We start from the raw sequence: 23123 nt of genomic DNA, 5'->3' as shown, positions 1-23123 counted from the left end.
AATAAGATCATTTTCAGATCTGTATAGGTTTATACAAACAGTCTTCCTAGGGCATTAACGTTAAATCAGTTCTACATATATTGTCTTAGTTTGGGTGGCGGCGGCGGCGGCGGCTGCTGCTGCTGCTGCTTTTGGCATTGTAGCATCTTTGTCATCAAACTAAGAGGAAAATAGAGGGAGGCAAACCATTAGTTTGGGCTGCTTTAAGAAACATGCCATAGACTGGATAACTTAAACAGCAAACACTTATTTTTCACAGTTCTGGAGGCTGGGACGTCCAAGAGCAAAGTGTTAATTGATGAGGTTCCTGGTGAGGGCCCTCTTCCTGGTTTATAGATTGCTATTTTCTTGCTGTGCCCTTACATGCTGGAAAGCACAGAGAAAGAAAGCAACAAGTTCTTTGGGGTCTCTTCTTAGAAGGGCACTAATCCCTTTATCAGGGCCCCGTCTTCATCACCTAACCTCCCATAGGCCCATCTCCAAACACTTTCCCCACTGGGGGTTAGTTTCAGTGTAAGAGTATGGGGGTGGGGTGGGAATATAAACATGCAGTCCATAGTACAGACCTTTTCCTGATACAGAATGCTGGTCCTATAGTTGCTGTGGGCAGTGGAGGATTGGTTAACAGCTCTGGTGTTGGAGTCAGGCAGATGCTGGAAAAGTGATCATTCTGAGCTTGTCTTTTGTCAAATGCAGACAGTAATGGATCCCTCTCATAAGATAGTTACAGAGATTCAGTAGTATAAGGAAATCCTATGTGCCATCTAGCATGGTGTCAGAAACAAAGAAATGCTTAATAAATTCTAGTTATCCTAATATAGTATTGTTCCTTATTATTTAATAGAAAATATTGCCTACAGGAACGCCTGGGTGGCTCAATGGTTGAGCGTCTGCCTTCAGCTCAGGTTGTGATCCCATGGTTCTAGGATCAAGTCCTGCATCGGGCTCCCTGCATGGAGCCTGCTTCTCCCTCTGCCTGTGTCTCTGCCTCTCTCTCTGTGTCTTTTATGAATAAATAAATAAAATCTTAAAAAAAAAAAAGGAAAACATGCCTCTAGGGGAATCTCTTGTGTGGAGGGAAGGAATCAAAGAGATGGTAGGCATAAAAATTAGCATAAATAAGCAAATTCAGGAGCCACTTTATCGGTCAGCCACTGGGAGTGGAAAAGCAGGGACTAGGCAAGAGAGAAAGATGTAGCCTGGAATCAGCCATGAGAGGATCAGGAAGGACGTGAACTAAGCAGGCATGTGACTAAGCAGAGTTAATGGTTTTTGTCAGAGCCGTCACTCTGCTGCTAGCTGCCCTGTCAGTGAAAACCCCATATTATGATAATGACATTATAATAAGAGAGACGATGCCCAAATGAGGAAATTGTAATTATAAGGGGTGTCAGACATCCTTAGATTGGCTCCGCCTTGTGGGAAAGCTCTGGTGGGGAGTAAGTAATGCAAAATGAGCTCTGTAGGAAATTGAGTTATAAACAAAAGGGGTGTGTGGAGGCTGTTGTTTTAAACCCTAGGATATTGCTAATTTCTTCCTTGACCTATCAACTCCACTTGAGTTGGCACAGGTAATAAATCACATGGCAGGCTCTGTCTTCCTGTTCTACTTATTGGCATTGTGGCTATTTAAGGAAACAGAGTGAGAAAAGGTGAACATACTTTCTTCTGATTCCTGGAGGAGGTTAGGGGGGTTTGTGAAACCTCAGAGGACTGTTAGTGTTTTTCCCTCCCCTTACCTTTGCTTGGAAAGAATGTGCCTACTTTGCTTGGAAAGAATGTGCCTACAAGGAATAGAACGGGGAGTCAGTAATCATGATTTTGTTTCATGTACATATGTGTGCACATATGTACATACAATGTGAGCTCATGTCTTTGGTAGGAGCTATGCACAGAAGCATGATACTTGGGCTCAGAATTTTGGATCTATTTGGACAAAGTACACAGGACAGAATTCCATGAGCGGCACATCCAATGGTCAATCTAATGTGGGGTAAAATCATATCCTAAGTCTTATTGTTTAGGAGGGTGTCTAAGTCAGGAGGGGTAAGTCAAAGACCTCATGTTTGTATTGCCTAAGCCAATATTGAGTGTGTAGCATCACTAAAGGTGGGTTTTATTTGAGTCTGAGAGTCTCCCCTCCTCCACAGCAACTTGGTAAAGATGTAATAAATTCCTCTTTCTCTTTGTCCTTTTCAAACCCTTTTCTTTGCTTACCTTGCATTTCAACTTCTGTTCTATCCCAGACACTAAAGCCTCAACCTCATTTCCTGCCTGTCTCTTTGGTCTATCACTATAGCATGGAGATATATTTTATATTCATAATCTTGCCTTTTAGTTTTGATTTCCCAGGAGACTTGCCATATTATAGAAATAAAGGGATAGCCATGGTATAAAGGTAAAAGGGGCAAGGTACCAATTGTCCCAGACTTAACTCTTGATTTCTCTTACCCTTTAAGAGCAACTTAAGACATCTGGAGACAGTTTATATTCAGCCTTTTTTGCAGCCTATTCTAGGGTTTAAGTTTGAAATGGTTCAGTAGTGGATGGGAGTTGTGTAATGCTCTGGCGAATTTAGATTAGGAGAAGTGACCTTTTGATATTCAGTGGATAAATTCATACTGTGGGGGTAATAACTCTGCTACCTGCCTCCTCTATAGTTTTTACTTTTCTAACCACATGCCAGCTTTATTTTTCTGGTGTCCTCCTGCTATGTAATCTGGGAGCCACAGAGTGGGATAACCTGTAATCAGAGAAAGAGATTAATTGAAATGAGGTTTGTCTGAACGGATATAGGCAGCCTTTGGAAAGCAGGGCTTCAAAATGGGAGGAAAACCAAGAAATGTTTTCATGCTTTGCCCTGTACCAACTCTGTCCTTGGAAAATTCTCATGACCTGTACTGACTTTACTTAAACTCACAGCAGGAGAGGCAAGTCTTCATATTATTCTGCTCAGATTTTAAGGGGGATCTTCAAGAAGCAACAACATAGATGTGTGTTGCATCTGGAGAAACCAAGAGTCTGTTACTCTGATTATAAAATGTGATATTTTGTAACATTCCTAAAAACTGTCCCTTCATCTGCTCTTTTCCAGGTGATGGGTTCAGTAGCTCTGGGAAATTTGCTTATACTTTTCTTGTGGTTCTACCTTTAGAAGAAAAGGAAGTTAGAGCTGGGATGAATTATCCCTTAATTCTATTAATACGTTTATTTCAGTGTTATTTACATGCAAAATAAACTCTTAAATATATTCTTTGTAATCAAGATAAACCCCTAAATATACACAGTAAAATATGAGTTGTCATTTACCATCCTCATTCCTTTCTCCCTCAGCCATCTTGGTGAAATGAACACCTCCTTGTATTAATCACCTATTCATTATCTCTAGCTGGATTTAGATTTCTTCTGAAACACATAGACTTTCTAGTGGCCTTCTTGCAAATTGCATTGTCATCTGTAGTTTTCTCTGGGTTTGGATCCCTTTAGAATTGATCCTCTACATGCCTTTCACATTTAGGAAGTCCTGGAATTTCTGTCTCACCAAGAGCTTCAATGCACAATTTCTTATCCAGCAAATACTACCCAAACAATGTGGAATGCTACAAATTTATTTTAATAACTTTAATATTATTTTATGGACTTTTGAGTAGGCAGGATGGTGGCTGTATATACTTATTCTATATTTGACCTAATCTCTCTGTCTTAATTTAGCAATGAGGTTAAGATAGTGTAAATGATTTGCCTACAACTGCACTGTGTGCCTAGAGTTGAGTCTGTTAAAAGAAATTGGTAAAATTGGTTAAGCTAAGACTTCAGTAAGGTCCTCTGAGTCTTGGTTGCATACTCTTTCCATGGCAATACACTGAATCTAAATTTTCTTTTTTTTTTTAATAAAGATTTTATTTATTTATTCATGAGAGATACACAGAGAGGCAGAGACATAGGCTGAGGGAGGAGAAACAGGCTCAGGAGCCCGATATGGGACTCCATCCCGGCAGAACCCTGGATCATGCCCTGAACTGAAAGCAGACGCTGAACTGTTGAGCCACCCAGGTGTCCCTGAATCTAAATTTTCTATAAATTATGAACATTTCTAAGCTGGACATGGTGTTATTTGGGAGGTAAATATTTAAAACATAAGATCATGGCTTAAAGAGCTATGTGAATTAGCACAGACTTGCAGTGACATAGTCTAAAAAAAGTAGCTAAGGCCCAGGAGAAATTAGCCTCCAGACAAGTAAGTATGTTAATAGAAATCGATAATGTGGTTGGAAGCTCACGTATAACTCTTTGCTTTCTATATTTTTCCTCTGACACTTTGAACATGAAGCTAATGCTAATCTATCTTCCTTTACTGAGTAGTTTGAACTTAGAACACTGACTTAGCACAAATGAAGCTAATGAGAATTTGATGTTCCTCACAAATATATTAAATAACTGCTGAAGGAAGTGCATGGATTTGAAATTAGGGGGTTTTCTGTAGACTTGAGCTAACCTACAATTGATAAATCCATTCATTCAACAAATATTTATCGAGAGCCTACTACATGACAGGACTTGGGTACATAGAATCCTCAGAATATGGAAGTGAGCAAAATAGACATGGTTCTCTCTCAAGGCTTTTAGCTGATGATGGCTGATGGGCCTTCTATGGATAATGACACAAACAATTGGGTACAATTATATTCAGTGATATAAAAAATGAAAAGAGCATGTTAAGCTAATCGAGCCTATTTATGAAATAGAAGGTGGTGTGGCTGAAGACAGAGGTAGGAGCTGGATCACGTATCCTCTTGGTGTAGCATGTGTCCAATGGCCTTTGCCAGCAATCTGCAGAGAAATCTTAGACATTCTAGCAGTGAGAGGACAGTAAGGTATATAGGTTTGAAGCTGGATGTATTTTTTTCTTGCAGACATTTCCTGAGAAGGAAAATCAATTTTCAAAGAACAATGGGTGACACTAGCCCTATTTGTATTCATCCAAAAGCCAAGCAAAGTAGACCATCTACCCTGTTGAAGCCTGAGTACTATTGTCTAGGATTTCAGTAAGCAATGTTTCCTTTATCCCAAGTGTTGTTTTTCTTCTACAGAATTTTGCTCAGAGTAACTTGGTAATCTATATACTAGGTTTAATTTATTCTGTTTAGGCACTAATCACAAACTGCATTATTTATGTGGGAATCATTTTGAAATCTGTGCTTTGCACCTTCCAGACAAAATTAGAATTACAGTATGTAAACTGTGCAGGGAAAGGAAATCTCTTCCAAATTAGATTCTTCTGTGAGGTTTTTTTTTCTTCTGTGAGTTTAAATGTGGAAAAGTAGGTGCTATTTTTGTCATCTTATTTTTTTGAATAAATTTAATTTTAGAATAGTTTTAGATTTATAGAAAAATCATGCAGGAAGTAGAGTTCTCATACACTTGACACCAGCTTTAACCTCTTACATTAGTTAATATGGTATATTTGTCATACTCTGTAAACAAATATTGATAAGTATTATAAACTAAAGAACAAACTCTATCTAGATTTCCTTAGTTTTGACCTAATGTCCTTTTATCTGTCCTGAGATCCTATTCAGGATCCCACGTCACACTGAGTTGTCATGTCTCCTTAGGCTTCTCTTGGCTGTGATAATTTTTCTTTTCTTTCTTTCTTTCTTTCTTTCTGTCTGTCTGTCTGTCTTTCTTTCTTTCTTTCTTTCTTTCTTTCTGTCTTTCTTTCTTTCTGTCTTTCTGTCTTTCTTTTTCTTTCTTTCAAGATTTTATTTATTTTTTCATGAGAGACACACAGAGAGAGACAGAGACAGGCAGAGGAAGAAGGAGGCTCCCTATGGGGAGCCTGATGTGGAAGTCAATTACAGGACCCCGGGAGCCAAAGGCAGGTGCTCGACCACTGAGTCACCCAGGTGTCCTGGCTGTGATAATTTCTTAGACATTTCTTGTTTCTGATGACCTTGACAGTTTTGAGGAAACTGGTCAGGTGTTTTGTAGGGTGTTTGTTGGTTGGGATATGTCTTCTGTTTTCCTCATGATTAGACTAAGGAGGGTTATAGATCTAGGGAGGAAGACCACAGAGGTAAAGTACCATTCTTATCACATCAGATCAAGGGCATAGGTTATCCACATGACTCATCACTTTAGATTTGACCACCTAGTTGAGGTCATGTTTGTTAGGTTACTCTGTTGCAGAGTTACTCCCCCTACACCATTTTATCCTTTACTCTTTGGGAGGAAGTCACTATGTGGGCCACACTAAAGGAATGAGGAGTTTGGCTTCTCCTCCTTTAGGTTGGAATATCTACATACATTATTTGGAACTTTGCACAGGAGTTCTCTTCTACCCTATTATTTAATCAGTCATTTATATCACTATGGACTAATAAGTATTTATACTTAAAAAAAAAAAAAAAGATTTTAGGGACGCCTGGGTGGCTCAGCAGTTGAGTGTTTGCCTTTGGCTCAGGGCATGATCCTGGGATCCTGGATCAAGTCTCACATCGGGCTCCCTGCATGGAGCCTGCTTCTCTCTCTGCCTGTGTCTCTGCCTCTCTCTCTATGTCTCTCATGAATAAATAAATACATCTTTAAAAAAATTAAAATTAAAAAAAGATTTTATTTATTTGAGAGAGAGTGCATGAGAGAGATCATAGCAAGGGGGAGGGGCAGAGGGAGGAGCAGACTCCCTGCTCAGCAGGGAGCCCAAAGTGGGACTTGATCCCAGGACCCTGGGATTATGACCTGAGCTGAAGGCAGACGCTTAACCAGCTGGGCCACCCAGGTGCTTCAGGTATTTATACTTTGGATTATAATCTAATATTACTTTGTCACTTAAATTGTTTAACGTTTGGCCAGTGGGAGCTCTTCCAGCTGGTTTCCATGTCCCTTGATGTGCCCTCACTATAAGCTTTTTGGAATAATCTTTTTTCTTTTTTGTCACAAGAATGCTCTGTTTATTGTAGCTATTGATAGCTCAATCTGTTATAAGCCTTAAGGTAATAAGACCCCCGAAAAATCCCTTCTGCCTAATAAATACGTTTCCAAATAAATTGGAAATATCTACACTGAAAAAATTATTTTACTCTTTTGTCATGTTCTCCTTGACCTTGGGCCATCCCTGATAGGAGAGTCAAGTTTGTGAGTTTGTGCTTTGGGTGCCTTTCCTGTGCTAATAGGAAGAATTAAGATCAGCAACTGTTTTCCAAAAAGGGCCAGGTAGTAAATGTTTTCAGCTTTGAGATCCGGAAGGTCTTTGTTGCAACTCCTTGACTCTGCCTTTGTAGTATGAAAGCACCATGACAATATGCCAATGAATGGGGTAGCTGTTTTCTAATAAAACTCTATGTGGAAAAAGTAGATAGTGGTTTGGGTTTGGTCTGTGGCCTGTGGTTTACCAATTTTGGATTAAGAGAACTGCCTCTGCAGACATGAGTTCAAGTCTTGTCATTTACTGACTGTGTGGTCATGGGCAAGTAATTTAACTTCCAATAACTTCTAGCATTGCTCAGCTCAATGAAGGATGTAATAAGAGCATTAATGCCAGTCCCGTGTAATAACAGGATTTAAATGATAAGAGTAGAGCACCTAGCTCAGTGCCTAGCACTGAGTGTTAGCTATTATTAGGGTGACTTTGTAATTTGCTAAATCAAGACTTCTGGGAGGTAAAGGGGCAAAATGAATAATGATGCTGGGACAACAGGTATAAACATCTGCCTAAGCATGTGTGGCCACTCTAGCTATAATTATTAGGATCCTCTCTCTCTTAACACCTCCAATTTCCTGCAAATGTTCTGATCTGCTTTCTATGGCAGGACCCAGCTTAGGCTGGGAAATTACCCTTTCTTCTTTGTTCTCTTTCTCTGATCTCAGGAAATGACCTGATTAGATGAGTCTTGGACCATATTACTCAATCTGACTCAGCTTAGATACTTTGAGTTAAAATGTGGTGAATTTCTCCTCTAAGAATTGACATTTTGCAATTAAATGTGATGTTGCACACATGGTTAAATTTTTATAGTAGCAATTCTTCCCCCTACCCCCTTCTGCTTATACTGAAATTCCCACCTCTTATCTTGGGACTTGTCATTTGCCATGTGCTTTGACCTCTGGTTACTATGAGGACTTTTAGTCTTTGCCTTGTGTGCCTGCTTATCATGTCTTGCTCCAGCCTCTCCATCTAATTACCCTCATTTGGAAGAGTCTGTTATTTCCAAGAGATTTAAGTCTTTTTGCTGTAGTTATTCCTGTTGCCTTGGCATATATAGAGGGAACAGAAGCCTGGCTGAGAGGGGAAGAGGAGGCATTTGCAGTGTTTGTCAGTGTGGTTTTGCTCTTGTGAAGAAGGGGCTGAGTCTTCATTAGAATGTGGGTTTCTGGGTAGCTCCAGACACATGAATGTAGATTCTTTAGCAGTGATGCCCAGAGATGAGCATTTCACCAAGGACTCCTGATGATTCGAATGCATTCCAAAGTTGGAGAACTACAGTGTTAGAGAATGTCTGGAAAGGGAGTACAAATGACAAAAAGCTATTTGCAGCCTTATTTTGTAGACAACTCTCCCTGAAATCAAAGATCTCTTCTGTGCCAGAAACCACTACTAATACTGTAACCCACGTGAGCTTTCAAGATATTTTCTGTCTTGGTTACCTTCATATTTCTCTTTTCTCAATTCTTTGTTGGCTAAGGGAAGTAGGAAAGGGTCATCTCAATGGAAAGGGAGAAAATAGTTTGGAATGGAGTTTTAGAGAGGCTTTAGAGGATGGGAGCTCAGATGGCTGAAAAAGTGTGAAGTTCTCCCAGGTGGGGCTGGCTGATGTGATGGGGAGTCAAGGGTGGAGAATTGGGTATAGGAGAGTCAAGAGGATAAGAGAAGGGGCAGTTCAGAGACAGGTGGAAAAGTAGTTGAGCAAGCAAACCATAAGCTGAAAGAGATGGAAAGACATGTTTAAATCCAACTTGGGAAGTTTCAGGAGCAGGACTTAGAAGTTTAGCAGCAAATGATTGAGGGTTTTGTTTTTAAGGTGTACATTGGTTTGGTAATCAAATATTTACCCAGATTTTCTTCCTGTGGTATTTATTCAAAATGCAGTTTTTTAAAAAAGATTTTATTTATTTGTGAGAGATACAGAGAGAGAGGCAGAGACATAGGAAGAGGGAGAAGCAGGCTTCCTGAGGGAAGCCTGATGTGGTACTCAATTCCAGGACCCTGGGATCTTGACCTGAGCCAAATATTCTGATGCTCAACCACTGAGTCACCTAGGTGCACCAAAGAGGGTTTTTTGATAGTGTGAGCTTACTAAGAATTTGACAGAGGGGGGACCATAGTGGAAGGTAGAGAAGGGAGAAATGAAAAAGACATTATGGGAGAAGAATCCGAGTTTCTGGTGTTGTACCAAGGCATGGTTTACCATCCTTCATCCCCTCATAATCCCCTTGAGGTATTATTTTTATCCCCGTTTTAAGGGTGAGGAAACTAAAGTACTTAAAAGTTACATGTTTAAAGACACTTAGCTAGTGAGTAGAGCATAGGACTGCACTGTCTGATATGAACACTAGCCTCATGAAGCTATATATATTAAAATTAATTTAAATATTTAAAAACCAGATCCTCAGATGCCTGTGCTACACTTCAAACACCCAAGAGCCACACACGGCTAATAGCCACCCAGATTGAACAACACCGTTAGAGAACATTTTGGTTAATACAGAAGATCCATTGGACTTATGTAGACTTGTACACTCTAACTCCTGAGCTGTATTCTTAAACAATTCACTCTACCAAAAACAAACAAAAAAAAACTCCCAAAAATGATTTACATTAACAAAAAAACTGGTTTCTGATTGGATAGCTAGCCGTAAGGAGGGGAGAATTGGATAGGAGCAGTAGAACATTTTTGTGGTTTCTTTATCTACATATTAACAAAATGTATTATGAGCCTAAATATCTTAAGTCTTTTCAGTGTGTTAGGTGAATTTAAATTCTATGGGGAGGGGGGAATAAATTGATATTAATTGAGCACACTGTATCTCTCTCTACATGATAGCAATATGCCTTCCTCTCCTGAGAGGTACGGATTACAATGTGTTTGCAGATGGGGGCCTTAGTTCTGATTCGAATATTCCATTTGGCAAGTTAGGAGCTTGGAAAGACAGCATAATGATAGTTTTAAGTCCTGTCCCCTCTCAGATTTCTCCTTAAGTGGCTCTTCAGCTCAGTTCTGCACTTTTAAATGGTCTACAAAAGTATACTGAAAAGATGGATGTCTTTTCTCCCTGAGCACAATATTGCTAAGGCAAGGTTGCCAATTATATTGCCGTGTGATACAAGATCTGGGAAAATGTTAAACTGTAGAGACATTTATTTCCTTATTTCAGACGAAAATGGAGAATCTCAATGCTATTAGGAGGAACTGGTATATAATTCTTTGGCTATTAGGATAGTGATCTTGCACTTCCTATGAATGTAGACATTTAGCCAAAATGTTTTGCCAGTTCATAACATAAGGTGTAGGGAGGCTAAAACTTTTTCTCGAAGAGAGTGGCTTGGAAGGCCTTATCAGAATGTTCTTTTGGTGAATTGTTTTGACTGGGTGGTACTGTGCTGCCCCCTCTGGTTTGCAAGTGCAAGAATATGAAGCCTATAATTTAGGAGGTCTCCTCAAACTGTGCTTTCTCTTCCTTACTGCAAGGCATTCTTGCAGCACTTGGACTTCATGAACATGTATTATACAAGTCTGGCTTCTGTTTTCGTTGCTTCCCTTCAGAATTATACTTTGCCAAGTTCTTCAGAGAATACTTTTGGGGTATGTGATTCTTTGTGTGGCTTTGTAGCAGACTTATAACAAGGCCGATTTATGGGTGGAGTCTGAGAATTGACTTCTTACCCTTGGGAAACTTAAGAACACTTCCTGAGAGAAATCACCTCTTTGTCTTTTTCCAAGGGTCATATTGTGGTCAAGTTGAAAGGTCACTTTGGAGTATAACTTTGGTTGAGTCCTGGACTATGATTGAATACTCATCAAGCATCAGCTTGCTGACAAAATGAATCGTGCTTATGTCATACAAGCTGTTTTGCCTGTGGGTTTTTGTGTGCATTTGTTTGCATTCTTCAACACCCTCCCAAATGTGGGATACATAGTTAGGCTTTTCCACCTTAAACTGAAAGGAGGATCCCAGACTTAGGATGAAGATGATCCAAGAAAATTTCATCTTGTTGCATGTAAAAGACTAGAGTTTTTAGTAGTGAGGCATTTTTCTGAAATCTTGAAATGAATGCTATGTTTTTAATTAAATGGATTTACATGAACATACATACCTTTCAGTATAAGGAATTCTTAGAATCTACACTGTTCTTTACTGAGGAACTTAGGTGGGAATAGAATATCTTACTTGACACTAAGGAATTTGCTTTGGTTGGAAGCTGGTGGGTTGAGGAGAAGAAGCATGTTCTTCCTTGGTTACTGATCCAAAGGGGAGACCCAGAAGATGGTGTACTGTCCCGTAGGTACTGCTAGGTGTGTAGGATCCTTTCTGGACTGTCAAAGTTACTCCCATCACCACTCAAGATGCCATGAGTGGGTGTTATTCCTAAACTTGACATTGCCATCTTGGAAAGGAAAACAGGCCATGATTATGTGTGGCCTAAAATTTGAGGAGAATAAGAAAACTGGGAAACCAAGAGCTATTTTATTGCTATCCACAACACTTTTCTATTCTTTATTTTTGTACTTCCTTGATGGAACCTATAAGAGTTTATCACACATCAAAATCTATTTAAAATTTTATCTCCTTTGTTTTTGACTAACTACTAACCTTCTAGAAACTCAGAAACCAGCCATGGTAACATTAGTGAAATTGCCCAGTCTCTCAGATTCTTCATCTAAAAAATGGGATAAAAAATTTAAAAAATGGAATGAAGATTCTGTTGATATGATGGTATATGTGTCAGTCAGTTTGGACTGCTAGAATGGAATACCAGGGGCTGGGTGGCTGAAATAATTTATTTTCTCACAGTTCAGGAGGCTAGACCCACAATTAAGGTGCTGAAAGGGTTGTTTTTTCCTGAAGTCTCTTTCTTTTGGTTGCAGACGTTGCTTTCTTGCTGTGTCCTCACCTGGTCCTTTTCTCTATGTGCCTCCCTGTTGTCACTGCTGCTTCTTAGAAGGACATCAGTTTTATTAGATTAGACTCCATTTAACCTTAATTATCTTCCTAAAGGCCATGCCTCTACATGTAGTTGCAATGGGGGTGACTCAACATAGAAACTTTGGAGGACACAGTTCAGTTCATAGTAGAATATTTTCAGCATTAAATGAGGTCATGGATGTGAAGTGTTATCCTGGTGTCTTACACATAGAGACCACTTACACATAAAACAAGTCAATTAACTGAATCCTTGCAGATGCCAGGCACTATTCCAGTGCTAGAGATACCACAGTGAACAAAACAGATATAAATTTGTGCTGTTATGGAGTTGACATTGTGTTGCAATTGCTTATCATTAGCAAAACAGTAAACAACAACTCATACAAACCTTACTCTATGGTTGCCTAGAGAATTTTATGGAGGTTCTGGTTGGTAGAGTGTAGTCTGTACACTGTAGCAGAAGGTTTGGACTAAAAGGGGAATGTTGAGTATCTTCTGATTCTAGCTTTAACCGTGGACCTTGACAATTCCTTGACTTCTTGGGGGCCATTCTTCTCGAGCTGCTCCTTTTGTAAAAGGAGACTGTTCTGGTCAGTGATATCTATTACAGAAAAATCTGTAGTTCTTAGAGGCATTCATATTCAAGGTTACACCTGTCTCAGACTTCATATTTCAAAATGCATTTACAGAAAACGTTATAAGGGTCCCAAAGTATTTTTCTTGTATGCAATGGCTTCAATTACTTTGATTTGTAAATCCATACTTGGCATGGGAAACATAAATCTCATCTGAAAGACGGGTGTTCAGGATGAGAAAAAGAAATCAGGTTGACGCTTTGAATATCCAAGCACATTAACTTTATTTTAAAATTCAGTGCTATGTTATTGAATTGATTGTATGTCATAACTATACTGAGCAGAAAACTAACTTCTCAAAATGAGATTTCATGGAAATTCAAAAACAATAAGCATCAGATGGATATTTACAGGATGTCCACATTTTCATAACTTTGGCAGACATGGATGTTTCACATATTAGAGACAATTTCCTGTAAATGAATTTACATTTAAAGTTAGTTCCTATCCATTTGGTTGTCTTCCTCCCATCCCAGACCATCTGCATGGTCTTTTATAAATGGCATATATCATTTTTATTAAAGCCTTTTGCATCTTCTAAGTTTCGAAAAAAATTATGAAGCCAAAATCTCTGAGGATTTATGATTTTAGACTAAAAACACAGCAGGTTTATAGGTTAATTTAACAATTTCTAAGCCAGACCATACATTGTCTAAATATGTGCATAGTTTTTACTCGAGGCCTTTGTTGTTAGATCTTTCATAATTGTCAGCATCGTGAGAATTACATCATGTCTTAGCAATACGACTAGAAACACACATTGCCACGCTTCATTTCTCTAGCTCACTTTCTCTCTCTCTAGTTTTTCAGTCTGGTTTCTTATTTTCCTTGATTTCTTTCATCCTCTTTCCCACCTCTCAATCTGAACTGATAAATGTTTGATGCTAACAAATTCAATGAACGCAGGATTCTAACAAACTCAGAGTCCACCTGAAAATTGAGTATAGGAAATTTTTACACTCCAAGGAGTTTCCTTATTCCTCGTTTTAAAAATAGTTAATCCATTGATTTTTGTTGTTGTTAGATGATTTTATTAGTTTATTTTATTCAATCCTTTTATACACATTTCTTGAGCTTTATTACCTGCCACACTCAAGCTCAGGAAAAGTCAGAGAAATGAAACAGTGTTTGCTCTGGAGAGGACCATTCATATAGAGATGAGATGTAAACCTATAAGGTGCACCTATTTTGCTAAAAAGAAGAGGAAAGCTGAATGAGGCAGCTCATGGGAAGATCTCCCAGGGGAGCTCTGTTACGATCAATGAGGCAGGAAATCTGAAAATTTCAGTGCTAATTGGCGGGGCTTTTTAGGTGAGTCTAAGCACTTGATCATTGCTCCATTATTCTGTGAGCAATGTGCTTTCTGTGAGCAAGCTATGTGAGCAGGTCTCAGAGATGAATCAGAGATTGCCTATGTTCACAAAGAAGCCCATGCTTATTTTAAACCTGGGGCTATGAGTCTGGTCTGCAGGCAGTCACAGGAAAAGGCCAGCTCTATGGATTGTTCTTAGCACCCTTCCACTCATCCTCTTCAGGGGGAATGCACTTGGCTACACACCAAGAAGGAGGATTCATATGGGAGTCATGGGAGAGGAAGCAGGTACTTTGTTCCTCTTATCCTCACTAGATTCTCTGTGCCTTCTCATTACCAAGGCTCTTGGCTCTCGGAGTCTGAAGTAGAGCTTAGGGCAGAGGAAATTCATTGTTTGGAGTAGATGATAGCCATGTGGTACTGTAGACTCCTCCATCCTCAGATGATGTCAACTAAACCCATCACAGTGCCCTTCCTTGCTGAGCGCAGATGGGGCCTCGTTATCCTTCTCAACATAGGGCTTGGAACAGCCATTAATGATGAATTGTGAATTGGCATGTGAGTCAAAATATTTTGGCTATTCTTGTCCTAGAATTTTGATAAAAGGTTTAAACATGGGCTTAACTTACAGAATTGTGAATTATGAACTTTCCTTCTCCATTCTCCTCTGGCCCCTCACTCAGGTGATGAGGGTGGAAAAGCAGACAGGCTTAGCAGAGAAGCCTCTTTCAGGAAGAAATACTTTGGGTTGTGTGTCCCTCATGGTTTCTCTCAGGAACCCTTGAAGTTGGAGACAAGGTGCCATATCACTCCTGCTGGTTTAAGAGAAGCGTAATGGACAATAGGGAAGATCAGCTGAGGCAAGTAGCTTACATAAGGAAAACATTTTAAGTTTTTTTGGGTTCAAGGGCAAAAATGTGGGTCAAAAGGCCTTGCATGTAGTCCTAAAATTTGAATTTTTCCCTCTTCCCCCACACATCTTTCTAAAGCTGCTAAATCCTGCTTCATGTCAAGACTCACCCTAAGTGTTGCATGCCCCAGCACACACTTGTTACCATGTGATCCTCCTGGCATCGTTCCATCTCTAAACCTATGTCATCTTATTCTCAGGAACCCTCATCTGCGCTTAATAACATATTGTCCCATGACATTGGAAATGTTTTCCATTTCCAGAAGAAACCTTTCATTTCCTGAGGCAAGGGAGCAATTTCTCTCTGAAGTCTCATAGTTGGTTTAAGACTAATGACAGTAAGAATTTATAAAATGAAGAGAGGAGAGATGGTTAGAACACAAATACATTGCTTCAGCTATGACATGGCCTTCCCTGGAAGTTATGCTGGAGGAGGTTTGTTCATCTATCCCAAGGTAAAAAGAGGTGCCATGGCCAAGAGTATGGAAACAGCTGAGGTAGAAAAAAGTTAATAATAGAATTAATAAGGCAAATATAATCATTGGGCACTTGCCATGTGCCAGGTACTCTAAATGTTTTATCCACATCACTTCATAGAATTTCCTTAAAATTTTATGAGGGGGGTGGGATTACCTCATTTCTGTTTGTAGATGTGACAGCGGAGGCTCAGAGAGGTTAAATAATCTGCTCAAAATTCACAGCCACTAAATAGGAATGTTCAGAAACTGAAGCATATCTGAGCCTACTGTCAAGGTCTAATCACAATTTTTTTTTTTTAAATTTCAGAGCCACCCAAAACTTTTAGTCCTTTTATATGTATTTGGAATATCTAAGAGAAAGATAAAATAGCATTTTCCAAGCATATTTTCAGAAACCATTTTTTCCCTCAAATTATCTTGAGACTAGTGTTCTGAGAAATATGTCTTGGGATAAGTAGAACTCAGGTTTTATTATACATACAGTTTTATCTTTATTAACAAGCTTTTATAGCCACTGTCATTTAATTCTCATAACCTTGGCACAAGGTACATTAGGCATTATTATAGCCATTACACAGGGGGAAATTCAGATCAAATTCAAGTAACTTTCTCAAGTTTTGCATTAAATCATGGAAGAGCAGAGTACTGGAATATAGTCAAGGGAAGCTCTATGAGAATATGAAGTAAACTCTCACCACCTGTACCGCCGGTTATCAGGATATAGTAGAGATTGTCTTTTTGATAATGACAACCAACCTTTACTAACTTAAAAATGAACTTGTATATATGTTAGATATTGTTTCTCTGTAGAGTTGTGGAGTGGTTTGAAATGTGTTAGAAAGGGGAAAAGAACCATTAGTAGCAGAGAGCTTGGATTGGTTTTAACTTTTCAACTCTTTTTTTTTTTTTAAACTTTTCAACTCTAAAGATTTTTTTCACCTCTGTTCACAGTAACATCCACATCATCATTACTAATGTCCTTATATTTACCTGTACCAAATGTTCCTTGCCCATCACTCAAAGAAAGCACAGCTGGTATATCATCAGTAAAGCTCAGCATTTCTTCAGTGGCAGCTTATTTTCACTTGATAGTTTCTTTGGTAAGCAAGGTGGTTTGCTACTTTTTAAAAAGACTTTATTCATGAGAGAGAGGGCAGAGACATAGGCAGAGGGAGAAGCAGTGTCCCTGCAGGGAGCCTGATGCGGGACTTGATCCCAGAATCTGGGGATCACACCCTGAGCTAAAGGCAGATGCTCAACCATTGAGCCACCCAGGTGTCCCAGTTTACTACTTTCTATTACCTGCATGGAGTCCTTTGAATTTCATATGCAAGTCCATTTCCAAACCTTCAATTTCAAAATCTGTGCCAAGCATTCGTTAATGTTGATTTCTCAATGTTGTACCAACGTTAACTGTGTAAATGTCATCCTCGAGATTGAACTCTTGAAGGAAATCTTGAATCCCTTAGTTCCTTATTGAATACAGTAGGCATAGATTTTTTTAAATAAAAGTACTTGTACCTATTCTTTATGGGCTCTAAAATTCTTTGAGAATAGGACTTTATTATAAATATCACATTGTGAGGAAATAGACCCCAACAACTTTAGTTCTCACAAGAAGTTTGGCAGAGAGATATGCAGATGAACAATTTTATTCCAGTCCAGTGTAGGCTTCTGGTAAAAAGTAATGTTGAATCTGTCAGAAAAAGATTTCTCTGATTACTTGTGGAGATTCAGCCATGCTGTCACAATTGGCAGGAATTACTTCTTTTTTTGTGACAGAATAATATTTTATATATGTGAAATTTTACTTTTTCTTTATCTACTCATCTGTCGGCACTTAGGTTGTTACCACGTCGTGGCTACTGTGAATAGTGCTGAAGTGAAGATGTGGCTACAAATATATCTATCTTAAGACACTGATTGGATTTCCTTCAGATAAACACCTAGAGATGAGATTGCTGAGTCATATGGTAGTTCTAGTTTTAATTTTTTGAGGAAACTGCTCCCCCTTTTCCTAATTGGCTATACCAATTTACATTCCCACCATCAATACCTCTTTACTTAGCATTCTACCAATACCTACCTCTTGTCTTTTGGATAATAGCCATTCTGACAGGTGGGTGGTGTTATTATCTCACTGGGGTTTTGACTTGCATTTCCCTGAAGATAGTGATGATGAGCACCTTTTCATGTGTCTGTTGGCCATCTGTATTTCATCTTTGGAAAAGTGTCTATTCAGAGCCTCTGCCCATTCAATACCTTGTTTTTTGCTATTGAATTATACAATTCCTTATATATATTTTGGATATTAACCATATAGATGGTTTGCAAATAATTTCTCCTATTCTGTAGATTACCTTTGCCTCTTATTGTTTCCTTTGCTGTGTGGAGTTCATTTCAATTTTCAAAACTTTTCAGGTTTTAGGATTAAGAATTGGGGATGATGGCTCTGTATTTACTGAGTTAAATGCTCCTTGTTAGTACTGCTGTAGTTTTTTGCACACATATTTATCATGGCACTTGGCACATTGACTTGAAACTTTATGTTTAATTCTCTTCTTTAAGAATTTTTTTGAGTACAGTTGATGCACAGCGTTATATTAGTTTCAGGTGCACAACACAGTGATTTGATAGATTTATCTGTTATGCTAACCATAAGTATAGCTACCACCTATCACCATACAATCCTATTACCATACCATTGACTATAATCTCCACGTTGTGCCTTTTATTCCAGTGACATAGTAGTTCCTTAACTAGAAGCCCATCTCATTGCTTTTTATAATAGATTATGAGGAGCTATGTCCAAATCATTTTATCATCTGTCCCTATGAATTCAGAAATTCTCAGTAAATGTTAAATTAATGAATAAATATATAATTAAGATAAATTTGATGTCTAGGAGTGGTGTGGGCTAAAGCATATGGGGGAAGCTGGATGTTAGATTTGGGTAGTATGTTTATACCAAAGTTTCTCAACTTTCACTGTATTGATGTTTTGTGCCAGACAGTTCTTTGATGTGGAGGGCTGTCCTGTGTACCACAGGATGTTAAGCAGCATCCCTGACCTGTGCTCACTGTATATCAATATCCTTCTCTCACCACCCATGTGATAATAAAAAATATCTTGAAACAGCTGTTGTACACAGTCTTCGAATTGAGAGTTGTGCACACCTGATTTGAACTATTTTGTTTTATTTTTTTAATAATAAATTTTTTATTGGTGTTCAATTTGCCAACATACAGAATAACACCCAGTGCTATTATTGTCTTTTACAAGTCGAGAAAGTCAACCTGTAAGAGCCTCCAGTGTCTCATTTATAACATGGGGATAATAATACATATTTCCTAAAATGATTGTACAGATGGTGCTGAGAGCATATAAGACTCTTGGCAGACAGTGAGAGCTCAATAAAAGATAGCTTTGAGACTATGTCAGTATTACCTGGTTACATACAGCACCATGTAACTAGTAGTTGCATACAACTAACAGGGTGAGTTGCACTGGGTAGCTATATCTATTTCTGTGTGTGTGTGTGTGTGTGTGTGTGTGTGTGTGTGTGTGTTTCTATGTCTGTGTCTATCTTTGTTGCTCTGTCTCCATTCCTGTTTCTCTGTTTCAGTATCTCTATCTCTGTCTCCTTTTCTCTTTGAGTCTTTGTGTCTGTCTCTGTGTCCTTCTGTGTCTCCCTGTCTCTCTCTCTATCCTTGTTTCTTTGTGTTTCTCTCTTTCTCTGTGTATCTATCTCTGTCTCTATCTGTATCTTTGCATCTCAATATCTCTGTCTAGCTCTGTGTCTCTATGTCTCTCTAGCTCTGTCTGTCACAAGGATATGGGAGGAGAGTACATCAATATGATGGAGGCAGGAAGAAGTGCCCTCCAACTGAAGGAGATAGGGCCAGATTGCAGAGAGCTTTGCCCGCCTAGAGGTAAAGGAGGGACAGAAGTTCCTGTTAAAATATTATACATGGGAAGAAAAAGTACAGCATAGAGAAATTTAGTTAATGATACTGTAATAGCATTATACAGTGACAGATGGTAGCTAACCTGGAGTAAGCATAGCATAATATATGAATTTGTCAAATTATTACATTGTATACCTGAAACTAATTACATTGTGTACCAGCTATACTTAAATAAAAAAAAATCAAGAACAACAAGAAATACTGTATTTTTTGTAATAGTCAAGAAATACTTGAAGGAAGTAGGGGAAAACTTTGTAACCAACAGGGTGGGGCATGTGATAGAATTGAGAGTATGGGCTTTTGAATCCAATCAGAGTTGAGTTATTCATTCTGCCAAAATACTAGTCAGAGGGGAGAAGGGTGGGGGTGGGTTGAGTAAGCAAATGAGTGGCATGAAGCTGTAGTTTATCTCTAAAATGGTGATGACAGTAGCTCAAAGGATTGTTTTGTGAGGGTTTGAAACATTGTGTGCAGTTGAGCAGGAAGTATTAGGTACTCAATAAGGGGTACAATTTATAGGGCTCCAAGACGGAGGCAGATCAGAGTTGAGTTGTCTTGGAGCGTGAAGGAATTGCATAGATGGAGAATAGAAGCAATCTGGTTTTATGGGGACCAGTCTAATTTAAATCAGATTGTAAGGATAAGTAAATTTTCTAAAGCAAGGAAGACTTCCAGCAAATCAGACTTAGATTTTATAGCACCAGTGGGCATCTGTGTGCCCCAGACCAGGTCATTTATAGTTTTTATGAGCCTAGATAGATTTGGAACACTTTGGTTTGCACTTGAATGCAAAATCCACCCCCTCCAAGAAGTGTCGTGAAATACGAGGGAAGAAATCCCTGATATTGTTTATACTACAGCGCGGATGGGGAACATGACGAATGAGAGTAATAGCTGGTAACCCACATTAGATCATGATGACAAGGAAATGCATTGTTGGGAACTTTCCTATAAAGAACGGATAGTACTATCAATCCATTCTCTCAGTTGGAAAGTTACTTTTTGAGAAATTATCCTTTCCACCTCTACTTTGCCTTTTCATGGTACTGTGGTTTGATTTAATGCCTCTCTCTCAACATCTGCTTTTGCACAAAATGCCTTTCACTTTTCTAATGCCATGCCACTCATTGATGATCATTAATTCAGAGTGCTGGGGCTTGTTGCAGTTTTTATTAGGCATTGTGATAAATTTTGTATTTGTGTAATTTTTGGTTATGTGTGTTTGTCTATGAAATTGGCATGAGTTTCACAGTGGCTTTTGGCTGCTGGCCTTGAAGAGTATATATCTAACAGCTTTAAAATCTACTCCATCTATCTCTGGTCTCCCCTTTCACATTTACTTGGAGGGTTTTGTGTGGAATTGGTATAAATGTGATCTGGGGGATAGCTGTGGTTTTTACCTGCCCTGCATTCCTTCCCTCTGCTTCTGATAAGTTGTACCTTGATTTTCGGTTGGAGATTCACTGCCAAATCCATTGTTCTGGTTGTGCTATTATCTTGATCCCCCTGGGAATGACATGTCATTCGTTCTGGCCAGGATACTGTATTCTCCAGTCATAGTGATTGGTTCACAGGTGGGCATTTTCATTCATTCAACAGTATTTTCTGAGCACCTACTCTGTGTTAGTGTTACCTTACAACAGTAAGCCAAATAGGTTCTCTGTGCTTACAGAATTTATGCTGTATTGAAAAAGACATAAAATAAACCAGTAAGGAGAAATACAACAAAGTGTCAGATAATGGTTTTACTTAAAAGGCATGTAAGAGGGTTGAAAGTGATGAAGATGATAGGTAGTGTTTTTAGAAAAAGTGTTCATGGAAGACTTGTCATGGATGACATGACATTTAGTTTGAAGAGAGAGGATGAGCCATATTAGCATATGAAGAAAAGTATTTTAGGGCAAGGGGAACTAGGTGCAAAGGCCCTAGGGCTGTAGCAGTGTGGCTAGAATGATGTGAAGGAAGGCACAGTGATACGAATGAATACAGAGAGGTAGCCAGGGGCCAAATAATACAGAAGCTTATAGTCTATGGTGAGGACATTGGTAGATTGAATTGTGAAGAGAAGGCATTGGAAGGTTTTGAATATAGCAATGACAAAGAAGGATTAATTAGAATCTTCCCCAAGATGGGGTATGTGGATGCTGGGAGAGAGAGGGCGCTTCCTATCTTTCAGATTATGAGCTTTGAGGATGATATAAAATGGAAATGGTTACGATCCTTTTCCTGGCCACATGGAGAGAGGCAGTTATAAGTCTGAAGTAAAGGAGCCACTATAAAGAGGGAAATACAAAAGAAAAAGAAACCCTGAAAGCTGAGATAGGAGGAGAGAAAGAAAAAGAGCTCTATCAATGTTAAGACCCTGGATCTAGCCATTCCTGAAGTATCTCTGCTTATGTGAACCAATATATTCAGTTTTCTGTTTAACTTTTGTTGAGTGTGATTCAAGAGAGGTCATTTACTACCTGAAGAGTACTGAGTAATAATCACAGAGAGCCTACTTGGCTTACTGTTGTAATATTCAATTTTTATTTGTGACTATGAAAACCCACCACTTTACGTTACCTTTTCTTTTCTTTTCTTTTCTTCTTTTCTTTCTTTCTTTCTTTCTTTCTTTCTTTCTTTCTTTCTTTCTTTCTTTCTTTCTTTCTTTCTTTCTTTTTTTGTCTCATAATAATCTGGTGAGGCAGGCAGAGGTAGACAACAAATAATCTGAGGCATAGCAATAAAGAAAGAGGTCAAGAGCATTGCCCCAAGTGATTGGCTCAGTGTTATATAGCTTATAACTGACAAAGCCAGAATTTTAAAGGTATATGTGAATACAAAATCTATACTTACTGCATTATTGTTTTTTGTAATTTAGCAGTTACTGTGGCAGCTTTAAAATATGTCCTCAAATTCTTACTCATATTTTCAAGAGGTGAAGCCTGATTTTCCTCTCCTCTGGGGTGTGCTGGATGTTGTGACTTGCTTCTATTAAACAGGAGGATAGAAAAAATACAATGAAAGAGTGCAACTCTGGAGTTTAGGTTATGAAGGTAGTGTGATTTCCTTTCTCTCTGTTGGAACACCACTCTGAGGGAAGCACACTGCCGTGTCATCAGGACACTCAAGTGACACTCAATTCCTGTGGAGGCCCATGTCATGAGAATGAGGCCGCCAGCCAACAGCCATGTGAGTGAACTACTTCAGAGGCTGATCCTCCACCTGTTTCAGCCTTCAGGTGACTGCAGCTCCTGCCAACATCCTGACAACCACCCAGCTCATACATGGTGGATTCCTGATGGTCAAAAACTGTGAAATAGTAAATGTTTGCTTTGAGCTATTGTATTTTGGGATAATTTTTTATGCAACAACAGATAACCAATGCAGCTATCTTCTCAGATTTCTCCGCAGCCCTGATGCTCACTGGCAAGAGTAGTTGCAAGACTCTTTGATGCATTAAAAAAAAAAAGAAAGAAAGAAAGAAAGAAAGAAAGAAAGAAAGAAAGAAAGAAAGAAAGAAAAGAAAAGAAAGAAAGAAAGAAAAGAAAAGGGAAAAAAAGAAGCTATTCCTTTTTCCCTTTGGTAACCAACTGGTATGATTCCTAACTTTCTCCCTCTCTTCCCTCCCCTCCTCCCTTCCTTTCTTTTTTTAATAGACTTATTTATTTATTTGAGAGAGAGAGAAAGCATGAG

At 38.8% G+C, this 23123-nt stretch overlaps 1 long non-coding RNA gene across 1 annotated transcript in view; it reads left to right on the top strand.

Annotated features, from left to right (window-relative positions):
• Nucleotides 1-22912, top strand: part of LOC125753097 (uncharacterized) — a 90800-nt gene extending 67888 nt beyond the window's left edge. The window contains exon 4 of the long non-coding RNA XR_007404116.1: nucleotides 22830-22912. This is a non-coding gene — a long non-coding RNA (uncharacterized LOC125753097). The remainder of the gene's footprint in view (nucleotides 1-22829) is intronic.
• The last annotated feature ends 211 nt before the right edge of the window (nucleotides 22913-23123 follow it).

The sequence above is a fragment of the Canis lupus genome, chromosome 20, assembly GCF_003254725.2.
Source record: "Canis lupus dingo isolate Sandy chromosome 20, ASM325472v2, whole genome shotgun sequence".
NCBI classification, from domain to species: Eukaryota; Metazoa; Chordata; class Mammalia; order Carnivora; family Canidae; genus Canis; species Canis lupus.
This window is presented reverse-complemented; position numbering and strand designations above follow the sequence as displayed.